Genomic DNA, 23,908 nt, shown 5'->3' with positions numbered 1-23,908 from the left:
AATCAGGTTGGGCAAGGTAGGGGTGTGGGTGAAGGAAATCACTGCTAAGACTCCATACGAACAGTTTCTTATTCCATGTCCAAAACAAAAATTATCATCTTCTCCTATAAACTGCTTCTATTCCTGTCTTTCCTATTTCAGATTTATAACATTGGTCTTGTGAGAATGGATTTAAAAATTGAACATAATTCTGTCGCTGTCATGTTCAAAGGGCTGTGGTTGTTTATTACCTGATGAATCCCGTCCCACTTTAATCTGGCCTTGACCTGAAGAAAACAATTCTGCTTTAGTCCAATTTTGACCTGTCCTTTCAGTCCAGGCCCTTGTGTTCTACTTACTGCACTTCACTTTCTGGCAGTTCATTAACATTATTTTATTACCCCCCAAATTTACTTCCTCTAATTAGACTTGGGAAATCCTACGCATGCTTCAAATTCTGGTTTCATTGACCTTTCCAGTGCCCATCACAGACGATTATGTCTTCTTCTGTTTCTTCTAGGGGCCTCCTGTAGAGCTCTTTATTATCACATAATATCTGGTTAACGTTAGAGCCATTCACAAGTTTTTTTTTCTCCACTAGTTTGTAAATTCCTTAAGGCAGCAGCTGTATTTTGTTCACGTAATCTAGAATTCACACTGTCTAAAAAATGTTTACTACTAGCTTATATAGTAAAAATGTAAATGCCGTGGAATAGAATAATGTTTAAAATGCTTACAATGTTCAAATTTGCATGCAATTTTAACATGCATCGAATGCGCTTGGGTCAGTGAGATGTTTCAAACTCCTATAAGGTTTACATTAGGTGTTTTCCCTTTCAAAGATTTTATTTTTGCATATATTTCTGTTCAATTAAAATGTTGTCGCTTTTGAAATTTACAACAGGAAAATAATACCACCAGCTTTCACTTAACAGATAATAGACTTGTAAGACATTTTGAGTTCTTTGAATTAAAATCTGTAGAAATGCTAAATATTGTTATCTCAAATCATTAGCATTTTGTCTGGAAATCTCTCCCTCTAGGCACATATGGGATTTTTATTTTTATGCATAAATTTGCATAACTGCACTATCTTTTACAGACTATAGTCTGTAGACATTAACTTGACAAATATGATCAAATCATCAGTTTCAGTCTGATTCAGTGAATTTAAAACTTCTTAATGGAGGTATTTCCATCTGTACTCAGCCTTCAATAGTCTCTCTCCCTTTCTTGTCCAAAGAGACCCTTAATCAGTAGTAACTGTAGATTAACGTAACAAACACATTCATTTTCAAAACTAATTTATTTCCATGGTTTTATTCAGTATTTTCAGATAACTCCATGACAGCATAAAATATTCAGGAACAAGTTTCTTCAAAAAAGTGATCACCAACTGTACACAGGAGAGATTGGGCACGGACAAGTGAGTAAGTGTGCTGTGGCATTTCATAGCTTATTTGTTTTCTTTAATCTTTGTATATCCTAAATGTCCCAGTTTTATCAGCCTACATGGAAAATGTCTTTACACCTACGTTACACTCCAATCCCGAAACTCTGTTAAATAACAAAAATTAAACTGAACAAGTTTTAAGGATTTAATTGGCTTTGTTAAATGAATCAAGAAATATTGTATCTAGCAAATAGGGCGCTACAGAGAGGGAAAGGTTTTCAAAGGCAGGACAAGGAAGTCATAAACAGACAAAGAAAAAAAAGGATTGTTTTAGGTGAAGTCACCCTCCTTTGGGGACAAAAGGGCCTTATTAGGTGAACTAAGTCTTCTTCCTTTGGGGGATGGAGAAGGCCATGTGACACATTACCTTATTGGTTCTGACCAAAAAATTCCTGATGGACTGGTTAAGACTGCATTTCTAGGGGAGATTGGAATTAGATTAGATATGAAGCCCGTTTGGTGGTTTCACCTAGCATAAGTGACTCCACTTAGTGCCTATGGTTTGTGTGTTGTTGATTTTTAACAATTATCATCTCTTGACCACAAAGTCTCCCATCCCCACCTTCACCCAAGTATTTATGGGTACTGCTTGCTGGTTCTTGTCATAACTTAGTGGACTGGGCTTCTTGCCCCAGGCACAGACATATCCACAGACACTTTACGAGTAATGTCTCCTCTCTGAAGAGCTGGAATTCTCTTGTTACATTTGTCAAGAAAGAAAAATTCTATCTACTATCTTATATTTTGTGGGGTCCCTTAGCACGTTTGAATAAAGCCCAGGGTCTTGCCATCAAGGGAAATAGCTCTTTCAAGTACCACACAGTCCCCTCCTATGCAAAGCATGCAGATGCCTTTAGAACTGGTATTTGTCTCCAAGCCATACTCTGAACTATCACTTTAGTTCAACTCTGGAGCCATGTTTAAAGTGTGGATGATTACGCTAGATAATATTCTCTCTTAGAGCAAATCCAGTATCAGAAACTCCATAATCTCCCATATACAACGACTGCTACAAGGGCCTATATTAAAATTGTGTTTGTCTAAATGCCAGTAGCAGGCAAAGTCCACGTCTTTGCTCTACCCAGGCCAATCTTAAAAATATCTATTTATCAATGATGCAAATAGATATCTAATAACTCCCCTAAATAGAAGTACTTCACTCCCAGATCTAACCCATTACTTTTGGCTTTTTATGATGAGAAATTTTATAGTTGTAACTCGTATTAGAAGAGTGATTGTTGATGTAAAAAAAGAAAACATTCTCGTGTAAAATGCTTCTTAAATTGAACCTTCCAGCATAAATTTCCCAAATGAGAGCCAAACTGCCCAGTTTCATATCCTTTCTCATGAGCTTACTGTTGAATGGCCCTGGGCAAGTGTGTTATTTAGTTATCTCTTGCTGTGTAACAAATAACCACAAGATTAGCAGCTTGAACCAACACATAGATATACTCTCACAATTTCCATGGCTAAGAACTCTGGGCATGCTTTAACGGGTTCTCTGCTTCAGGGTGTTTCACAAGGCTGAAACTCAAGGCATCAGCCAGGGCTGCCTCACTTGACACTAGATGAGGAAACGATGTACTTCAAAGCTCACTTCATTGTTAGTAGGATTCTCTTCCTCAGGTTATTAGACTGAAGACATCAGCTTCTTGCTGGCTATTAGCTGCAAGCCACTCTCAGTGCCTTGGCACATGGTCCTCTCCATATGGCAGCTTACTTCATCAAAGCTAGTGCAAGAATCAATAGAGGGAGACTGATAGCAAAATAACAGTTATAATCTTATGTAACCAAATACAGAAGTTATATCTCAACACTTTTTCCATATTCTGTTGGTAAGAAGCAAGTCACATTTCCTACCCACTTGTAGCAGGAGGTGGGGATGACAGGAAGCCATCTAAGAGTCTGTCTACCAAAATAAGTCACTTAACTTATTTGCGTAGTTCCCCCCCAATATATAAAGTGAGGGGACTAATGAAGATAATAATAGGATCTACCACATAGATTTGTGAAGATTAAATCAGCTGATCAACTAATATATGTTTAAATAATATAACTGTGTCTGTTACATAGTATATACTCAATAAAAATTAATTATTTATATTCTTACTCATGTATCATAAACTTAAATCACCCCAAATTTTGGCCATACTCACAGGCTCTTTTCTTTGATCATGCAATTACCTTCATCATGTTTGCCTCTTTCCTCAAATCTAATTTAGAAACATCTTATTATCCATCAAGGCCTGCTCAAATAACACTTTTTCCAAGATTTATTTCTAAGTTCCCATAGCTGTAAATCTGTTTCTTCTCCACTATACTTCATTTGCAGAAATGGTTGTTTTCTGCCTCATATTTATAACCACGCATGTCTCTACCCACAAAACAGTAAATTATTTGATGTTAGGGATTCTGTTGTTGATGATTGTATCCCTATGATGGGCAGACATTCAATAAAGATTCATTGTGTTGAACCAAGAATTAGACTTTGGTTTAAAATTTTGTCATTGATCAGATCAAACAAAGAAAGTGTTAGAAGGAATCAGTATAAATTGAATAAGATATAAGGAATTAGCCTGTTGTCATAGGAAAAGATAAAATTTACTAACCCGTAAAAGATAAAATAAAACTAACCTGTCAGGATTGACACTTTATTCCAAATCATATCTACTTGCTAAATTATTGTACTTGCAAAGTCCTTATGGGATATTGAGTAACTCAAACTCCTTTTCAAATAAGAAGACTTGAACTCTCATTCTTCTCATGAAAGAAACTGTTATGTTTCATCAAAAGCTTATAAAGCTTATAACAAGGGAAATTTGGACCAAAATTTCAAACTATGAGACACACAGAGTTAGCCCTTCCTGGTCATATCTCTGTGTACTTACCCCAACTGTCTAGAAGCATCATTTAACCTCTTTCATTACTTCCTACATATCTAACCACTCCTAAAGTAGTCACATGTTATCTTCCATGACTTTGCCATAATACCTCCAGATTCAGTGTCAAGCAGAAGCATTCAATTGACAAACCTCAGGTCTGTGGTCTCCTTACACTTCAGTAAGATTGTAACTTCCATGTTGAGGATTTTTCTTAAATAGGAAAGAGGTTGGCTGCCAGGTGGACAAAAATGACCAAATATTCATTTTACTCTATTAGTTTTGAATATAATATTTTTCTACAAGGTCACATATTCTTTATCACCATGATAATACTCCTCTTGAAGTTTAAAGATTAAAATCTTAATCTAGTCCATTAAGTAGATGTATAATAAAAGAATAAATTAGTAATAAAAATTTTCCACAAAGAAAAGCCCAGGAACAGATGGCTTCACATTTGAATTCTACCAAACATTTATTTAAAAAAAAAAAAAAGATTGTATCTATTTATTTGAGATAGTGAGCAAGAGAGAGAGAGAAAGAGAGAGCATGAGTAGGGGGAGAGGGAGGGACAAGCAAACTCCCCGCTGACCAGGGAGCCCAATGTGGGCTCGACACCAGGACCTTAGGATCATGACCTGAGCTGAAGGCAGATGCTTAACTAACTGAGCCATCCAGGCACCCCTCTACCAAATATTCAAAGAGGAATCAACACCAACTCTTTCAAAACTTAAAAAAAAAAGAAAGGAAGAAAGAGGAGGGATAACTTTAAATCTCATTCTGTGAATCCAGAATTATCTTGCTATCAAAGCTAGAAAAATACATTGTAAGAAAAGGAACATATACACCAATATCCCTTATGAACATAGATGTAAACACACTTAACAAAATATGGTAAATCAAGTCCAGAAACATATAAAAAGAAGTAACACCATGATTAAGTGGAAGTTATGCCAGAAATGCAAGTTTTGTTAATATGCAAAAATCAGTCAATGTAATACATCATAGTAATAAAATACAGAACAAACACCATATGATTACCTCAAGAGATACAAAAAAAGGCACTTTACAAAATCCAACAACCTTTCATAATAAACAAGGAGTAGAAAGGAATGCCCTCAACATTATAAAGAGCATCTATGAAAAACTCAAAGCTAAAAAAAAAAAAAAAAAAAAAAAAAGAAAGAAAAACTCAAAGCTAAAATCATACTCTATAGTGAAAGACTGAATTCATCCATCTTAAGTTTGAAAAAAAAGACAAGGATCTCTGCTCTCCTTCTATTCAAGATTGTACTGGAGGTCAGTTAGGCAAGAAAAAGTAATAAAACCCAACTGGATTGGAAAGTAAAAAGTTAAAGTGTATTTGAAGATGATATTACCTTTCATAGAAAGATTTGAAGATGATATTACCTTTCATAGAAAATCCTAAGGTATCCACTAAAAAGTGATTATATCTGATAAATGAGTTCAGCAAGTTTGGATATGAAATCAATGTAGAAAAATCAAATGGATTTCTATATACTGGCAATGGGCAACCCAAAAATGAAATTAAGAAAATAATTCCATTTATAATAGAAATAAAATATTTCAAAAAAATTAACAAAAGATATACAAACTGTGAACACTGTAAACTATAAAACATTATTGAAATAGATTAAAAGTAGGAAAGATACACAAATGGAAAGATATCTCATGATCATGGAACTTAGTACTGTGAAGATGGCAATACTTCCTAAGCTGATAAACAGATTTAACACAATCTCCATCAAAATCCTTGCTATACTTTTGCAGAATTGAAAAACTGATCCTAAAATACACATGGAAACCAATCAAGGGACTCAGAATAACCAACACATTTTTTGAAAAGGAAACAAAGGTGGAAGACTCATGATTCCAGGTTTCAATGCTTAATACAAAACAACAGTAAACATGACAGTGTGTTACTGGCATCAGGCTAGACTCAGATTAATAAAACAGAAGTGAGCATCTTGAAATAAACCCTTAAGGTTATTGTCAATTTTTTACAAAACTGTCAAGATAATTCAATGGAGAAAGAAGAGTCTTTTCAATAAATTATGCTGGGATAACTGGATACACATGCAAAATAAAGAAGTTAGACCCTTACCTTGTAGCATATATAAAAATCAACTCAAAATGGATTATAAATCTGAATATAAGAGCTCAGGCAATGAAACTCTTAGAAGAAAACAAAGAAGTAAATTTTTGTAAGCTTGGATGAGACAATGGCTTCTGAGATATAATACCAAAATAACAAAAGAAAACATAGACAAATTGGACTTTAGCAAGTTCAAAAACTTTTTTAAAGGGTACCAGCAAGAAAGTGAAAAGACATTCATGGTATTGGAAAAAATATTTGCAAATTATGTATCTGATAAGGAATTCATGTCTGAAATATATAAAGTACACTTACAACTCAAAAATAAAAAGACAAATAATTGAAAAGTTATGTCTGCACAAAAACTTGCACATAGATGTTTATAGAAGCTTTATTCATAATTGTCAGAATTTGGAAACAACTGAGATATCCTTCAGTAGGTGTATGGATAAACTGTGGTACATGCAGATAATGGAATATAACCCAATGCTCAAGAGAAAGAAACAATCAAGCCATGAAAAGATATGGGAAAACATGAAGTGCGTATTGCTCAGTGAAGGAAGCCAATCTGAAAGGCTGTATACTGTATGATCCCAACGATATGACACTCTGGAAAAGGCGAAACTATGGTGACAGGGAAAAGATAAGTGGTTTTCAGGGGCTTGGGGGAGGATAGCTGAATAGGTAGGTAGAACACAGAGGGATTTTAAGGCAGTGAAAATAATGGACAGATGTCATTACACATTTATCCAAATGCAAAGAAAGTACAACACCAAGAGTGAACCCTGTTGTACACTATGGACTTGGGATGATTAGGACGTGTCAATGTAGGTTCATCAACTTTAACAAAGGTACTGTCTGGTGGGAGATGTTGAGAATGTGGGAAGCGATGTACCTGTGGGAGGCAGAGGGTATGTGAAAGATCCCTGTACTTTCCCTTCAATTTTGCTGTGAACCTAAAACTGCTCTTGTCAAAAAAAAGCCAATTTAAAAAAAGACCAATCAATGAAAAATAGAAAAGGAATTGAACAGGCATTTTTACGAAAGCGAGATATCCAAATGTTTAATAAGCACACAAAAATATGCTTACCGCTATTAGCCATTAGGGAAAAGAAATCAAAACCACTATGAGATACCATTCCAATCCCTAGCTTGGTTGAAAAAAAAAAAATAACAAGTGTTGTCAAGGATGTGGAAAATGGAAATATAAAAGGGGCACCTCGTGGCACAGTTGGGTAAGTGTCTGACTCTTGGTTTTGCCTAAAGTTGTGATCTCAGATCGTGAGATCAAGCCCCTCATCAGGCTCTGTACTCAGTGTGGAGTCTACCTAAGTGTCTTGCTCCTTCTCCCTCTGCCTCTTTCCCCCTGTGCATTCTCTTTCTCTAAAACAATAAATAAATATTTTTTAAAAAGAAATGTAAAAGGAGGGCCACTTTGAAAAAAAAAAAAAGTTCCTCAAAATCTTAAGCATAGAGTTACCATAAGATCTGAGAAGATCCCTTCTAGGTATATGCCAAAAAAATGGAAACATTTGCCCACATAAAAACCTATACAAAATGTTCATATTGTTATTCACAATCCACATGGTAGAAACAATGCCAATGTTTGTCAGCTGAAGAAAGGATAAACAAAATATGGTATATTCAAAATATGGCCTATTATGTGTGAATAAGGGATCATTTAGCGATAAGAAGAAATTGAGTATGATATAATATATGGTACAATAAAGCTGTTATTTAAGACAATTCAATTGTAGGATGTAGGATAGACCTAGAGAGAAAGGGAAATTATATATCTATGCTAAAATTTCTTTTTTTGCTCAATACTGTATGCTTTTTAACTGTTAAGTTGCCATATGTTTATCCACTGAAGATTATTCCAACTCCTGTTTGACCAAGTAATTTAAAAATAATTAGTTTAATTCATTCTTTTAATTCTGTGGTTTCAAAACTAGTCATGCCTGTCAAGCTTGTCAAACCATCACCAAATACATGTGTAAGCAGATTGAAATATATTTATTGACTTTAGCAAAAAGTGCAACAGATTCCTATTAATTACTGGAACCACATTTCTGTTAAGCTTAGAAATATATTAACCAAATTATGTAAAGTAGAATACAACCATTCTAAATTTCAGAATAAATCATTTGCTTTGCCAAGAGCAAGAGAAAAATGACAGCCGTAGCAAAACAATAGAAATCGTTTTACCCCCACCTCAAGTTCAGCTACATTCTTCCTTTAAAAATAACTAGTCTTTTTTTAAAAATGCAAAGAATGAGCTCCTAGATGTTTCTAAACTAGAAAAATAGTCACGGACAATTTGTTTCAAATATCATGAGGCTCTGCTAGCCTAACCAGTAATGATCCATTTATTTGTTAGCCACCTGGGAACTGTGGGTGGTGTGGGTTGTCCAACTATCTTTTGATTATGTCCTTGGAAAGGAGTAGCAGGTGCCATGCCAATGTTCCTTTGGTATTCTCTTAATGCCAAATAGATCATGTTTTAAATCCCTGTCAGTCTCATCCCTTCATACAGATGAATTCAACCCATAGTCATTAAATAAAACTGTGACACATAGAGTTACTGCCGTGTTCACAAAACCATGACCAGAACAGAAAAATGTGCATCAGAAAGCAGTGAGCTCTAGTCTTCCTTGTTCTCTTCTAAACTGCACATCATATCTATGTAACTGAACCACGAGCAGCAAAGTGGTCGTACTCCTCCTCTCCCAGGGTTCTAGTAAGAATTCCCCAAATGAATCAGATTGATGAACTATTTCAGCTGTAAAAACATAACGTAGGACGCACAGCATAGTCTCATTTATTTTTTAAGGAAACTTGCCTGGTTAGTCACAAGTCTCCATATCTCACATTGATTAACTTAATTTGCTGCTTTTTAAATGTCATATATCTACCCAGAGAACTTTGAATTGAGTTTAGCCTTAAGAAGCGAAACTAGATGGAGTAACGAAATCAGTTACCCTATCAGGATCTTACAAAATGTCTTTGATATCCTTTAAACTTTATTCATGCAATCATAGAATAAAAATGACAGTGTTTATATCGAACTATATACATCATTTAATTCTGGGTGAGAAGAAAGCAAATGAATAAGGGAAAACATCTTATTTTTCTACTTGTTCTAGGTATATCAAAAAATGAAACGCAAATTTATTTTCAGATTTTGTAGTAGACTAACTTCTAAGCAAAGCTTAGGAGAACCTGATACTTTAAAGATAATAGTTCGATCTCTCACTGATTAAATCAAGAATCATTTGTCAAGTTGCCTGTACGTCAGATACTATTATTCATAGATAACTTTGGATATTAACTGTACGGCCCATTTAATAGTATTGAGAAAATTAACATTAGAGTGTTCCTTTGTGGCAGGCACTGCCTACCACTATTCTTATTTTATGGATAATGAAACTGAAACCTAGAGAGGCTGAGATAGTTGCCCAAGGCCACGCAGCTAGAAATGCAGCCTGGCTCTGAAGATCTCCTGCCTCACCACTAGGTCATTCTGGCCATTGTGTCTCTCACCTAAACCTGCTGCTGCCTTCTCTCCACTTGCCCCTCCCTCTTCAGCGAGGGCAATGTGCAGCACTTTGGCTTTACAATTGTCTCCCATTTCTTCATAGTTTTGGACTTGTCCTTTCTATTTTTCTTCTCAACCGTGTTGTTGGCTGAAGCATCCCTATTTTTACATCATGTTGATATCAGATACATCTCAGAACCCTAATCCTGGATGATGCCTTCATTATCTGATCTTGATTTTTTTTTCATTTTTTCATGAGACTTGTGAGGCTCCAAAATGCTAATAAGCTTATGCATTTGGCAGATGTGTCTGAGTCATCAGTGATTGGACTAGTTGGAACAACTAGCTAAAGATACTCATCTTGGTATTTGTTCATCCCGACAGTTTGTGGCCTTGGCGTAGAGAGCGACTCATATGTCAGGCAGGAGTAATTTCAGTCAGTATTCTTTAGTGATGTCTCCAGAAAACCATCGAATTTCCCAAGGGCTGTGATCATATTAGTCACACTTGTCAGATTAAGTCGTATTTCTTTTCTAAAACAAAAAGCAAGAGATACTGTAAACCCCAAGGCATATATCCTTCAACAGCAACAAAAGATGTTCATATACTCGGTGGAAACTCAATTCTATCGAAAGTAACCAATGCTTTATACTGTGAAACTTTATACTGTGAAACTTAATCAAAGGAAGCAAATGTGCTCTTCATTGAAATGTGGAAAAGTAACATGTAATAGCTATTAAAGAATCTATTAAGAATCATCATAATTTAAAATCATTTTTTAAATCATAAGATTACTTAAAAATACTACTGTGAATTTACAAATAGTTAATATTTTTATATCCTTCCTTGTTTTTTATCCTTTTTTTCAGAAATGAATTGTATATGTTTTAAAAATATTCTTTAACCTATGCTGAGATATTATTAATTAACAGTATTAATGTTCTACATTTTTGTAGCAGGAGATAAAGAGCCTGCACATCTGTTTGTTATCTTAACCCCACAATAACTCAGGGGAGCAAGAGAACTCTGGGGGACTCGTGGATGTGCATGACCCATACAAGGTCAGTCTGCTAGGAGGCAGCAGAGCCAGGTGCAGAACATACTTCCCCAGCCCCTTAAATTGGGCACTTTCTATCCATTGGTTTGTCCCTAAATGCATGAGGGAAGAAAGAAGCCGTAGGTAACCCTTGTAATTTCTTTGCTGTTGATTCAGTGGCTCAAAGACTCGAGTATATGAGAATTACCACAATTCTCAATACTTTGTTTAAAAGTCAGTTTTAGGGCCAAAGACTCTGAATTTGTATCTGTGATTCAATTGCTAGTTCAAAAGCCAAAAGTTAAAAAAAATGACTGTGTTCTAATTCAGCCATAACTTTTTATTTTCAGTAGGCAAAATTTTTTTTTAAGTTTATTTATTTAGTTAGTTGGTTGGGGGCAGGGGCAGAGGGAAAGGGAGATAGAGAATCCCAAGCAGACTCCCTGATGAGTGCAGAGCCCCACCTAGGGGCTCCATCTCCTCACCCTGAGATCATGACATGAGCAGAAATGGAGTCAGACGTTTAATCCACTGAGCCACCCAGGCACTCCTTCTGTAGGCAAATCATAGGGGTCATTAGATCAGGAATCTGATGGGCAAACGTTGGAGTCTGAGCAGTAAATTCAAGGGCAGCTGCGGAACTCGAGTGGGGAGAGTCATTTCATCGCGAAGACTGCCTTTTGGATGTAAGGGTCTCTCTATCAACAATGTTTTCTGTTCTTACCACAACTGGTTTTTCTTTTTCTTTTTTTTTAACTTAAGAAAATTTGGGCTGCAGATTTGGAAGCCAGTTTCCTCATAACATTTTTAATCCCTACAAAAGCCCCAACATTTGGAAGAAATGTCGGTTACGTGTCATTTTTGACACTTCTAATCTTTGTCCCTGAAGGAAATTGGCAATGAAAAGAATGAAACAAATTTCCAAAATCCAATAATCGAACTAAGTTTAACTTCTGTCCTAGAAACAGGCAAGCCGTTTTCAGAATTCTTTTCGAGCCATTCATTTTCTTAATATTTGTTTCAAATTTTCCTCTATTAGAAGATATTTTTTCTAGCTATATAATTAATGATTTTGAGATATTTTCTGGGTTCACCTCTAAAAGTGGTCATCTTTGAAATTTAGGTATTAAGTTTATACCTTACTGTGATTGCATCAGAAGCAGATTTAGAGTTTTATTAGATGTTGTTATTACTCCTTTTAAGGTTTGCTATTTAGTTAAATTATAAAACTTGAAATTGAGAATGTGATTTTAAACTGTCATTTCTGTGCACACAAAACACTTTTGTTACTGACCTGTCACTTTACTGAAATCTGCTATAATTGACTGACTTACCATTTTTCAGAAATTATCAGGCTGCTTTTAACACAACTATAAGCTCCTCAAGTTAAGAGTCTCTGATGTATGGATGAGATCTCCCTCCTCAGCATGTTGAATACATAGAGATTGTTAGTAAATATCCATGTCATTATTTTCTGTTCTAAGATTTTTGAAGACACACAGAGCAGCAATCAGATTCTGAATCTTCCACTTACTCATTTTCTCACTTTAGACAAATTAGTCAACCTCTCGTTTTCTTCATCTGTCAAGCAGGAGTAAAAAAAGCACTGCCTTCCTAGAGCTAGCTTGAGAATTAAATGTAAAGCATTTTACATGGGGCCCAAACCATACTAAGTGCTCAGTTGAAGTTCGCTATTTTGGGTGACCACATGCACATTATAATGGCAAACTATTGGGCAAAACCCAAATGTGCACGTAGAGGAGATTGAGTGAAAATAAATTATATGTATGTGGAGTATTACATATAATGCAACATTATACCATCACGAAAAAGGATTAAGAAAGTACGTTCGGTACTGATAGGGAACTCATTACAAGAAATGCTTTGCCACTACAGAAAACAGTATGGAGGATGCTCAAAAAACTAAAAATAGAACTACCATGTGATCCATGAATTCCACTTCTGGGTGTATATCCAAAGGTAACAAAAACACTAACTTGGAAAGATAACTGCGCCCCTATGTTCATAGCAGCTCTATTTACAATAGCCGAGACACGGACACCACTAAGGACCCATCGACGGATGAACAGAGAAAGAAGTTGTGCGAGATACATGATGGAATATTTGGCCACACGGAATGAGAAAATCCTACTATTTGCAACAACATGGATAGAACTTGAAGGCATTCTATTAGTGAAACAAATCAGACAGTAAAAGACAAATACCATATGATTTCATTTATACAGGGATTCTAAAAAAAAAAAACAAAAAACCCTAAGAACTAAAGTCATAGAAAAAAAGGGATTAAACTTGTGGTTATCAGAGGTGGGAGGGGGAAGTAGAGAAAAGTGGTCAGAAAGTTGAAACTTCCAATTATAAGATAGGTCAATATTAGGAATGTGATGAAGCGCAGGAGGGCTATAGCTAACACTACTATAGGATACATGGTAAGAGAGTATATTTGAAAAGTTCTCATCACAGGAGAAAATTTTTTTCCTTTCTTCTTTTCTTCTTTTTTTTCTTTTTATTGTATCTACAGGAGGAGATGGACGCTAGCTAGTTGAGCCTATTGTAGTGATCATTTCACAATTTACAGAAATCAAGTTTAAGGGGCCCATCAAGCTGTAGGGCCCCTTAAACTTACACAGTGACATCTGTCAACTATTTCTCAGTAAAGGTGGAAAAACATATTGTTATTTAAAAACGAAACAAAATGTAGTGCAGAATGGGTATATATGCCACCATGTGAAAAAAAGAAAGGTGGTGGTGGGGGTATTATATATATCTCAGTGTGCTGGAGAGATCACAGAGATGAAGCAGCTGCAAACTCTCATCTTAAGGGGTTTATTGTCTGTAAGTGTTAAAAACAGCTTGATCGTTTCTGAGTAACAGAGGAAAAGTATACACACGTATATAATTTGTACATATTTGCTTTGCCTATACATAAAATATTTCTGCAAAGGTACAAAAGGAAATGATGCCGTATATTGCTCAGGGGAAGGAAAACTGGGGTCTCGGAGACAAAACTAGGAGGGTGATTTTTCCCTGTCTTCACTTCTGTATTGTTTGAATTTTGAATCAACAGCATATAGTATTTATTCAAAATGCTAATGCGTGTAATTAAAATTGTTTGGAATGCCAAACTGAGGAGAGCATTTGAACCAAGACTGTAATGAAAAGTAATAATGATCCCTAAAGAAATTATTCTATCATTCATTTAAAAAAAAAAAAAGCCATTCAGTGATTGCAGACAATGGTCTCTTAGGAAACGGTTAAAACTTTTAACATATTTCTATGGCAAATGTAATAGGCAAAGCTAAAAAGTCTTCCTTTTATTTTTACTGGTTTTATTTTTTCCTCTTGGTCCCACAGTAGAAATAGTCTGCATATTTTCATGTAATGAGTACCTCTGGTAATGGCATATATCTCACCTTTATTGTACAATCCTTAAATAATTTATTATATTTAAATGAACACTTCAATCTTTAGTGAAAGCTGACAAAGGCTGTCCATGCATAAGAATTTTTTTCCTGGAGCATCTACATTCCATCCACACCATACAATTATAAATGACCTGATTTTTATAGTATCTATGAAAAAGGAATACGTTATTATAGAGTCCAGTGTCAGAGTCCACTCAGAAATCACCATTTTATGTTCTCTCTGAAACGGACTGTGCACCTACAAGTGGTTGTTTGAAGATCATCTCAGGCCTATATTAATGATTTTTGAAAGATAAGTCAGCTTTTGTTCTTATTTAAGAATAGTAAACATTTAAAAAAAAAGAATAGTAAACATTATTAGCCACATGGCAAGAACAATTGGTATAAGCGACCATGACTTTCTACATGAGGCTTGTTCGAGAACCGCAAATGACATCTTTCTGTTTGATCTAGAAGAAAAATCCCGGTGAAACAATACTGCATCTTTCTTGTGACCAAGATTCATCTCATAATAGAATCCTTAAATGCTGGGCCTGAGAAGTGATGTTGCTTGTCAAAGCAAAGAGAAAAAATAGGCTCAATATAATTAATGAAATTAATTAATTTCATTAATTACAGTTGTCTCTGTGGGGAGAGGTAAACCACCTTCCATACACACTAAAGACTTCATACTTCTCTTTATAACGGAACATGCTAAATTAATTATATGGCAAAAACACTTGTTCCTAGAAGCAGTTTAATCAATTCCGTTTTGATTTAATTCTAAAAGCATTACAGGATAGGGAAAGATTTTTAAACAAGATTCAAGTACACTCCAAAGGGCAAGTACTTTATATTTGACTCTATCAAATTAACAAATTTCTGTATTAAACAGGATGCCCAAACCAAAATTGAGATATAAAAACATGTTAATTCATATAAAGCTCTTAGAACTTGTGTAGCACATTATAAGGGCTCAATTTATATTCATAGGATCAGTATTTTTTTGCAGTGGAATCAGAAATACAAACTCAGAGGAAGGCTAAATCATGTTTTTCTTCAGTAATATTTAACCAAGCTATACCTGCAGAAAAGTGCACAAATCCCAAGTGTACAGCTTAATGAATTTCCACAAGGTGAGCACACCTGCCCAGATCAAGAAATAGAGGGATGTCGGATTCCAGAAGGCCCTTCCTACCCCCACCCAACTGTTGCTGCTCCTCACTCCCCAGAGGTCACCCCTATCTTTATGTGTAATACCATGGTTCAGTTTTGCCTCATTTTGAACTCTATATGAATTGAACCATACAGTATATATTTACCTTAGTTTTGTATTCCATGTGAAAATTTACCACACACTTAGTGGCTTAAAATAGCACAAATTTAGTATCTCACAGTTTTCATGGGTTAAGAGTCCCATGTCCTGCGGCTGGATTCCCTGTTCAGGGTCTCACCTGACTGAAATCTGTCTGGATTCATAGGTTCTGAAGCTGACCTACATCAAGAATAAAGAAGTGCTCTGAGAGCCCATAGAGCCTTTCCAAAAATAACAGCATTGATTTTAGGTCAAATCTATTATAGAGTACGGTGCTATGTTTAAGACCGATATTAGACCTGCCTTTTTACGGGCCATTAAATGTATATTTATATATGTATAGGAAAAATTCTGAAAGACTTAGAAGTTGACCAAAAATGTGTTCCTCTAGCTTACCCTTTCAGGCTTTCTCACTCTTTCATTGTCTTTGCACTATTTTTGCAATCCTACAAGTGGTAAGTGAGACCAACGCAAAGATTCTTCCCCACGGAAGTACACATTTGTTGTGTTCGGTGTGCAACTGATTATTACTTGTGGACAGACCCATTGCACATCTATTTGGAAACCTATTTCTGCATTCCTTACTTGCCTGTGTATGTGTGGTTCTGTAATTTTTTAAAAGTTTTTATTTAAATTCCAGTTAGCATACGGTATAATATTAATTTCAGGTGTACAAGATAGTGATTCGACATTTCCTTACATCACCTAATGCTCATCACACCATATACCCTCCTTAATCCCCATCACCTGTTCCCCCCATCCCTCACTCCCCTCCCCTCTGGTAACCCTAAATTTGTTCTCTATGGTTAAGAGTCTCTTTCTTGGCTTGCCTTCCTCTCTCTTTTTTTCCCCTTTGCTTATGTGTTTTTTTTTCTTAAATTCCACATATATGTATGGCTCTTTAAATTTTCTTTTGAAATTGGTTTTAAGATCTTAATGATTTCATCATCAGTTTAGTTAAATATCTCTGACATACATTCAATTTACATTTATATGAGTCGTTATTTTACCTCTAAAAAATCTATCCTTAAACATGACTTAATAATACTTTGATTACTGTGTATTATATATATATGATTTGTAAAATATGTATTTAATACATATTTAATTATAAGATATTTATAAAATACTGATCCAGCTTCTATTAATAGAAGCCAGAACAAATTTACACTGTGTGGATTCAAAGATTTATAACTATTCCAATTTCAAGATACATTTAAAAAATTTATTTTGAGGGCAGCCCGGGTGGCTCAGCAGTTGAGCCCCTGCCTTCAGCCCAGGGCGTGATCCTGGAGTCCCGGGATTGAGTCCCACATCGGGCTCCCTGCATGGAGCCTGCTTCTCCCTCTGCCTGGGTCTCTCTCTGCCTCTCTCTGTGTCTCTCATGAATAAATGAATAAAATCTTTAAAAAAAATTATTTTGAGTTCTTCATCAGGAATGAAACAGACCTTTATGCTACTATTCCAATGGACCACAGAGTGCATTTTACAGGCTCCATCTATAATTTGGTAACAATGTACATTTAATAACATTATTAAATCATTTTAGTAGTTTTCCATGGCTCTTTTGATAAAACTCCATATCCCTAACTGGCCCCATGTTTCCTCTTCTGGATGTTTTCCACATTCCAGAAATACTGGCCTTTTCTTCAGTCCCTCAAACTATGCATATATCCTGAACTCCAAATCTTCACCCATGCTATTAGTTTTTCCCAGAAAGTGTTTCTCCACAACCTACAATACTCCCTTTTATTTATTCCAGTCTTCCTTCCTTTCCCTTTCCTTTCCTCTCTTTCAGTTCCTCCCATCCTTCCCAACACCCCCAGAGCTTTACTCATTCCTCTTCAACCTTTAAAAATCAACTCAAGTTTCTCTCCCTCAAGTTTTCTTAATTCCACACCCAAAACAAATCAGTTCAATTTGTTGCATACTCTCAGCACCAGATTTTCCTCCTTCTTAGCACTTCACCCACTTTTTAATTATGTATTCAACTTTTTGGATAATCTAATTAACTTTTAAATGAAGGTCCAGGTCTGTTTGGCTCAGCTGTGTATCTGCAATTTCTAGTAAAAAAACTGACGTGTTATATATACTCAATAAATACTTAACCTACATTGACATCTCACTACTTTTCTTTGCCATGAGTTTGAACATGTGAAATTGTCACTTTACAACTATTTCTACATATTAATAACGATAATTTCTAAAGTTTCCATCAAATGACAAGATCTATCTAGACACAGTTATTTCAGATAAGGTGCGAATGAATTTTGGAAGTGATTTCTCCTTGTGAGCATTGTTCAGCACTGATTAAAAATTATCCGGATCCTGGATTCAAATTCTGTACCTTACTATATAGTATTGTATGACTTAAGAAAAAGTTCAAAAATCTTTCTGTGCCTTATCTTTGTCATTTATAAAGTGGGAAATATGTAAGTGTTTTCTTATAAGGTAGTTGTGAGGATTAAATAAATTAATATATTGAAAGTAGTGAATATATTTAACTGGTATTAGTCCAGAGTAATGCTAGCTATTTTCTGAAAAATACTTTTTTGGTCTGATCACATAAGAAATTCAAGTTTTTAAAAAAGAGAAAAATCCCTATCATCTAAAAGCTAGTAAATATTCAGATTCATTAGGGTTGTCAGTGATAGCTGTAAGGGGCTGGTCAGTCAATGCGGATCCTTTCTTTTGGAGGAAACAAACATCAATATTGCAATAAGCACTGATAACTGGTTATTTCAGTAACAACATTTTCCCACATGACAGAAGGAGAAGGGAAATAAGTGATCATTCTGTCATAATTTAACAATCTGATTAGTAAAGTATAAACACAGGACCCCTCTTACAACCATACTCTATGGAATCTAGATGGTCTTGGATTAGTTTGGTTTCCTTATGATATGCTCTAAACACATTTGTTTTTTGTTGTTGTTATTTGTTTTTTAAAAGATTTTATTTATTTATTCATGAGAGACACAGAGAGAGGCAGAAGGAGAGGCAGGCTCCTTGCAAGGAGCCAATGTGGGACTGGATCCCGGCACCTTGAGATCCCAGGATCCCTCCCTGAGCCTGAAGGCAGACACTCAACCTCTGAGCCGCTTACGCATCCCCTCTAAACACATTTGAATGGTGGTCATGAGGAACCCAAGAAAAAGCCCCTCAAGCTGAAAGTGTTAACCTAAAATGTTCTCCAGATCACTAACAATGCTAGTGTCAGTTATGTCATCACAAATAAAGCATCTACAATTAAGTTTGGAAAATGCTGTTTCTCCTCTTGATGTTTCCCAATAAACATTAATACATTAAAGCTCTAAGAAGTTTTTTAGCAGAGAAACATACTTGACTGGAAGCCATGGATGTCCAAATTTACTACTACAATAACTTTCTTGTTAAACATTTTAACACTTTTAAAAAACTAGTGTCCTTTAAACACATTTAGGAAGCCCTGATTTTAGGTAGTCTCAAACTACATATATTAGAAAGTAAATTCCACTGAGGAAATTTGAAGATTTGATTGGCTTTACTAATGATTCATGAATCAAGATCAAGTGATCTTAGCAGATAGACAGGAGCTCTGAGGAGCTGAACAAAATGGAAGGGTTTTATAGACAAAAGAGGATAGATAAAGGAGGTTTCTAAAAATGAATGGATTATTTCAGGCGAAGTCACTTTCCTTTGGAGTGGTTGGGGTCAATCAAGCTGATTACCTTATTAATGTTGACAAGGTAATTCCAGCTTCAGTGATTAAAGGTCACATTCTTGAGAGAGGCTGAAATGCAATTAAGTTAGGTATGAAGTCTTGGTTTGTTGATGTGGGGTTTGGTACAACTGACTCCATTTGGCCCCATAGTTTCTTTATTAACATACATAGTTAGAAAAATTCATAACATAGTTATCTAAGGAGAATTTATGGAATGGATTGTAAAATATGATATTTTTGCTAGCTACACAAACATACAACTGTACTCCTTTATATTCCAGGTTATGGCAAATAACTTCAAAGTAAAATTCCAAACTTCAAATTCAAAAAATAGCAAAAATTACATAAAATTTTATTTAAACTCAACATTTTGGGTTAGGGCTAACATTTAGAGCAACTTTAAACTAGTGAAAATAGTATATCCCGTGACAAGTGTATGCAAATAGGAAAACAGAAGTAACTTCTATACTGAAAAAAAAAAAATCAGGGTAAGAAAACTCTCCTTACATAATTCTCAATTCTAGTTCTGAATAATGATATGCATTCACTCACTTTCATAGTTTGGAAGATTTATCTAAAAACAAAGCTTCAAAGATTGTGTGTATTTCACCATTGGCTATATTGTCATGGGTTACTCTATACATTTATTAAGAATTTGATGTACCTTTTTCTAATTTCTTTACACTGAAACATAATAGAAAAATTTTAAAACTTTGACAGTGATTGAAGCTGGATAACGTTACTTTTTTTTTTAATAAAAAAAGTAAAAAAAAGAAATGAGGAGACCTCTTTAAGAGAAAAATACTTGCCAACCTTGAAACAACATTTGTTTTCATGCAGATATCATGGACTATTTAAGTGTGAGAGGTCTACTAATGACATGTGGCAAAGACCACTATTATCTATTAAATATTTCTGTTCAAGACATTAATTGTCCATGAAACATTCTTGCTCTCATTCTATAATGTGAATTGCTTTGGTAAATAGCTACCCAGTCAAGGATTTTTTTCCTAGCTTCTGTTCATCTAGGTGAGGCCATGTCATTAATTCTGAACAGAAGAATGTGAGATAGGATGCCATACGTCACTTCCAGGCCAAGGAGCCAGTGTCTTTCTTTCTGTGGACTGCCATGTGACCATCAGGCAACTCTTCATCTTGTAAATTGTATGTAATTATTTGTGACACAGACATTCATGTTGCTTTCTAGGGTTTCCTATCTAAAAGTCTTTGTTGATCATTATGTCTGTTAAAAGATAGCTTTCAGGAAAAGGTAAAACCATGATGCTCATAAAAATGAGAATTTGCTAAAGATTTTATTCTACTCATTGAATGAGAGAACCAGTCTCTCAGATATTATAACCAGATCAAAGGAAAAGTAAAAAAAAAAAAAAAAAAAACACACAGGTGTATATGAAGTAAAATAAATGCTGAAGTACATTGTAGAGGCAGGACTATTTTTACAGGGAGAAGAGAGATGCTGAAATAGACAATTAAATCTCTACAGACAAGACAGAAGAGGCATGTTTATTATTTACTACAATTTAAGAATTATCAAATAGCTTAAAGACAATGAAAATCTAGAATCAGATAATCTGGGAGGATATTTTATATATAGGCAGCATGTAGTCTCCAGTGAAACACAAATTGTTGCCTACATGTGGAAAGAGATGAATCTGAAGCCAACCTAATGTTTAATGCTTTTATGTAACCCATGTAAGGACAGCTTACACTGATACTTTTTTAAAAATTAAACTTTGTCTTTATTTTAAATGTATTGTCTTATTAGATGTGTCATTAAAGTGACACGTATATTACTATAATTTTTTTCAGTATTTTGATAACTGTGTTTGTATATTGTTTATTTTCTTTTTGATATTCAGTATTTTCCTTTATGTATTTAAAAACATCTTTCTGAGAAGCTAATAGGATTCCATAGATTGCCAAAGGCAACCATGGCAAGAAAAAGGCTAAGAATCTCTGCTCTAGTAGAAATAATTAGGATGGCATGTTAGTAATGTGAGTTGTTATTTGCTGTGTTAGGTATGGCATTAAAAGAAAGGTATTAGCTCAGATGAGAATGGTCCAATTAACAAGGAAAGTTGAAAGTGAACAATCTAGAGATTAGGACCCTTTAGGGTTGGGAAAAAATGACTGCAACAGACACTGGTCTTGTGATTTTAAAAAGCTTGAGCAATGGGGGTCCATTAAAAATATAAATTTGCCATACAAAAAAATTCAGATTGCCTCAATGTAATCACTATCGAGTTAAAAGAGAGAAGCTTTGGGGAGAAAAAATAAAGCTGGCCTAAGAACCAATGTCTAAGAAAGAACATTTTTTTTTTATTGTGATGGCGCACGGAACTTGAGACAAATAGATCAGAAGCTTACAAATTTTTGAAAATGTATTGCTAAAGAAACCATCAGTCTACCCTTGACTCATTGAGCTTTCAAACAACTACCAGGCTCTCCCAAGCTTGCATTAATATGGAGGGGCTTGCAAAAGTAGTATACCACCACGAAGGGCACATATTCCCAAATCCACTTCAGATGAGGGCCGTCAAGATAATGGACAAGATAGAAAAATCTCAGAAGATAATTCTGGACGGTGGTTGCAGGGACCATGGAGAACAATGAACAAATGAGTTCCTTCCAGAAACAGAATCAAAGTCTAAATAAGAAACTTCTCCTCTTACCTGGGTAAAGGAACTCACAGTGCTGGGCTTCGGGTTTTCTCAGTTCTAAGGACAAGTGACTGTTATGTCTGCAATGCTTACTGTGATACCGTGATATAATAAGAAATTTATATTTTGGTCTTCATCCCCAGGTCCTGGCCGGAGCTCCTAAAACCTTTGTAATTTCCTGAGTGGTGAGGGATAACAGGAACATCTTACACAGAGCTCCTCAATCCTATTAAATTTCATGAGTGATAGGATCGTCTTTTGTTCTAATGAGATGACTCAATAGTCTTCTGGATGAGGGGCTGATTAGCAGAAAGATCAGATTTGATTAGAAGCTTATGGGCAGCCTGGGTGGCTCAGCAGTTTAGCGCTTGCCTTTGGCCCAGGGCATGATCCTGGAGTCCCGGGATGGAGTCCCACGTCGGGCTCCCTGCATGGAACCTGCTTCTCCCTCTGCCTGTGTCTCTGCCTCTTTCTCTCTGGATCTCTCATGAATAAATAAATAAAATATTAAAAAAAAAAAAAGCTTATAACTTTCAGCTCCATCTCCCATACTCCAGGAGGGGTGGAGGAGCTAGGGATTAAGTTAATAATCGATCATGCCTATGTGGTGAAGCCTCCTCCATAACAATTTCTAAAGTACAGGGTTTGCTGGGATTCTAGGTTGGTGAACACATTGCTGAGCTAGGCGATGGGTGTAGCCTCAACTCCAAGGATAGCAGATCCTGAACTTCTGGGCCTCACCCTCTCTGTGTCTTCATCTGTATCATTTACCATATCCTTTATTACATAATAAACTGGTAAATATAAGTAAGTACTTGCCTGAATTCTGTGAGCCATCCTAGTGAATTATTGAACTGGAGAAGATGGTCCTTAATTTATAGCTGGGAACCTTAATTTATAGCTGGTCAGAAGCAGGTAACAACCTAAAACTTGCAACTGGCATCGAAAGTGGGAGCAGTCTTGTGAAACTGGGTCCTCAGTCTTTGGGATCTAACACTATCTCCAGATAGATAATGTCAAAATTGAGTTGAATTGTAGGACCCTGAGCTGGTGTCAGAAAATTGCTCAGTAATAAGGGAAAAAAAAACCTTACATATTTGGTGGCCAGAAGTAAAGCGGTGTGCAAGGTAGAGGAAAACACAGTTCTCCTTTAGTTGGTTTAGAGAATGTTTCCCAGACACTTCTGTTTTCAGAATGTGAGGTTTTATTGCCTTCCTTTTTTTTTTTTTTTTTTTTTTGTCCTTGCTCTTTCACTATATATTGGGTGTTGTCAAGGTGGAGGATTGAATAGAGAGCTTTCCTTTTAGTTCATGTGTTGCCAGAGTGCAAAGGACCATACCCACCCCTGCTGGATAGAATCATTCACCACCCAGAGATTTTGAACTCAGCTGGATGAAGTAGCTGGTGCACAATTTTGGTTTCATCCCTTAAAGAAGGGTTGACTCTTCAGCAACACAGTTGACCCTTGGGCAACACAGGGGTTAGGGACACTGATAGCTACAGTTGAAAATCCACGTGTAACTTTTAACTCACCAAAAACTTAGCCACTAAGAAGAGCCTACTGTTAACTGAAAGCCTTGCTGCTAACATTAACAGTCAATTAACACATATTTTGTATGTGACATGTATTATATATGTATTTTACAATAAGGAAGCTAGAGAAAAGAGATGTTAAGAAAATCATTAGGAAGAGAAAATACATTTATACCTGCTGTCCTGTATTTATCCAAAAAATCCACATATAAGTCAACCCACGCAGTTCAAACCTCTGTTGTTCAAGGGTTCA

General features: G+C 35.5%; 2 long non-coding RNA genes across 3 annotated transcripts in view; one reads left to right on the top strand and one right to left on the bottom strand.

Moving 5' to 3' along the window:
* Window positions 1–1,270: 1,270 nt before the first annotated feature.
* Window positions 1,271–23,908, bottom strand: part of LOC111090124 — a 28,948-nt gene continuing 6,310 nt past the window's right edge. Inside the window, exons 2-4 of one of the 2 annotated variants that reach the window (XR_005370948.1) lie at window positions 9,971–10,498; window positions 4,465–4,545; window positions 1,271–3,162 (exon numbers count right to left, since the gene is read on the bottom strand). This is a non-coding gene — a long non-coding RNA (uncharacterized LOC111090124). The remainder of the gene's footprint in view (window positions 3,163–4,464; window positions 4,546–9,970; window positions 10,499–23,908) is intronic. The other variant, XR_005370949.1, reaches the window with a different exon arrangement.
* On the top strand, window positions 1,302–22,976 carry LOC111090125. The gene is made up of 3 exons (XR_005370952.1): window positions 1,302–1,409; window positions 20,456–20,605; window positions 22,266–22,976. It is a non-coding gene; the product is annotated as an uncharacterized LOC111090125 (long non-coding RNA).

This window comes from Canis lupus, chromosome 15 (assembly GCF_011100685.1).
Source record: "Canis lupus familiaris isolate Mischka breed German Shepherd chromosome 15, alternate assembly UU_Cfam_GSD_1.0, whole genome shotgun sequence".
Classification (NCBI taxonomy): domain Eukaryota; kingdom Metazoa; phylum Chordata; class Mammalia; order Carnivora; family Canidae; genus Canis; species Canis lupus.
Note: the sequence above shows the minus strand (reverse complement) of the source record. Positions and strands in the feature narration are given on the sequence as shown.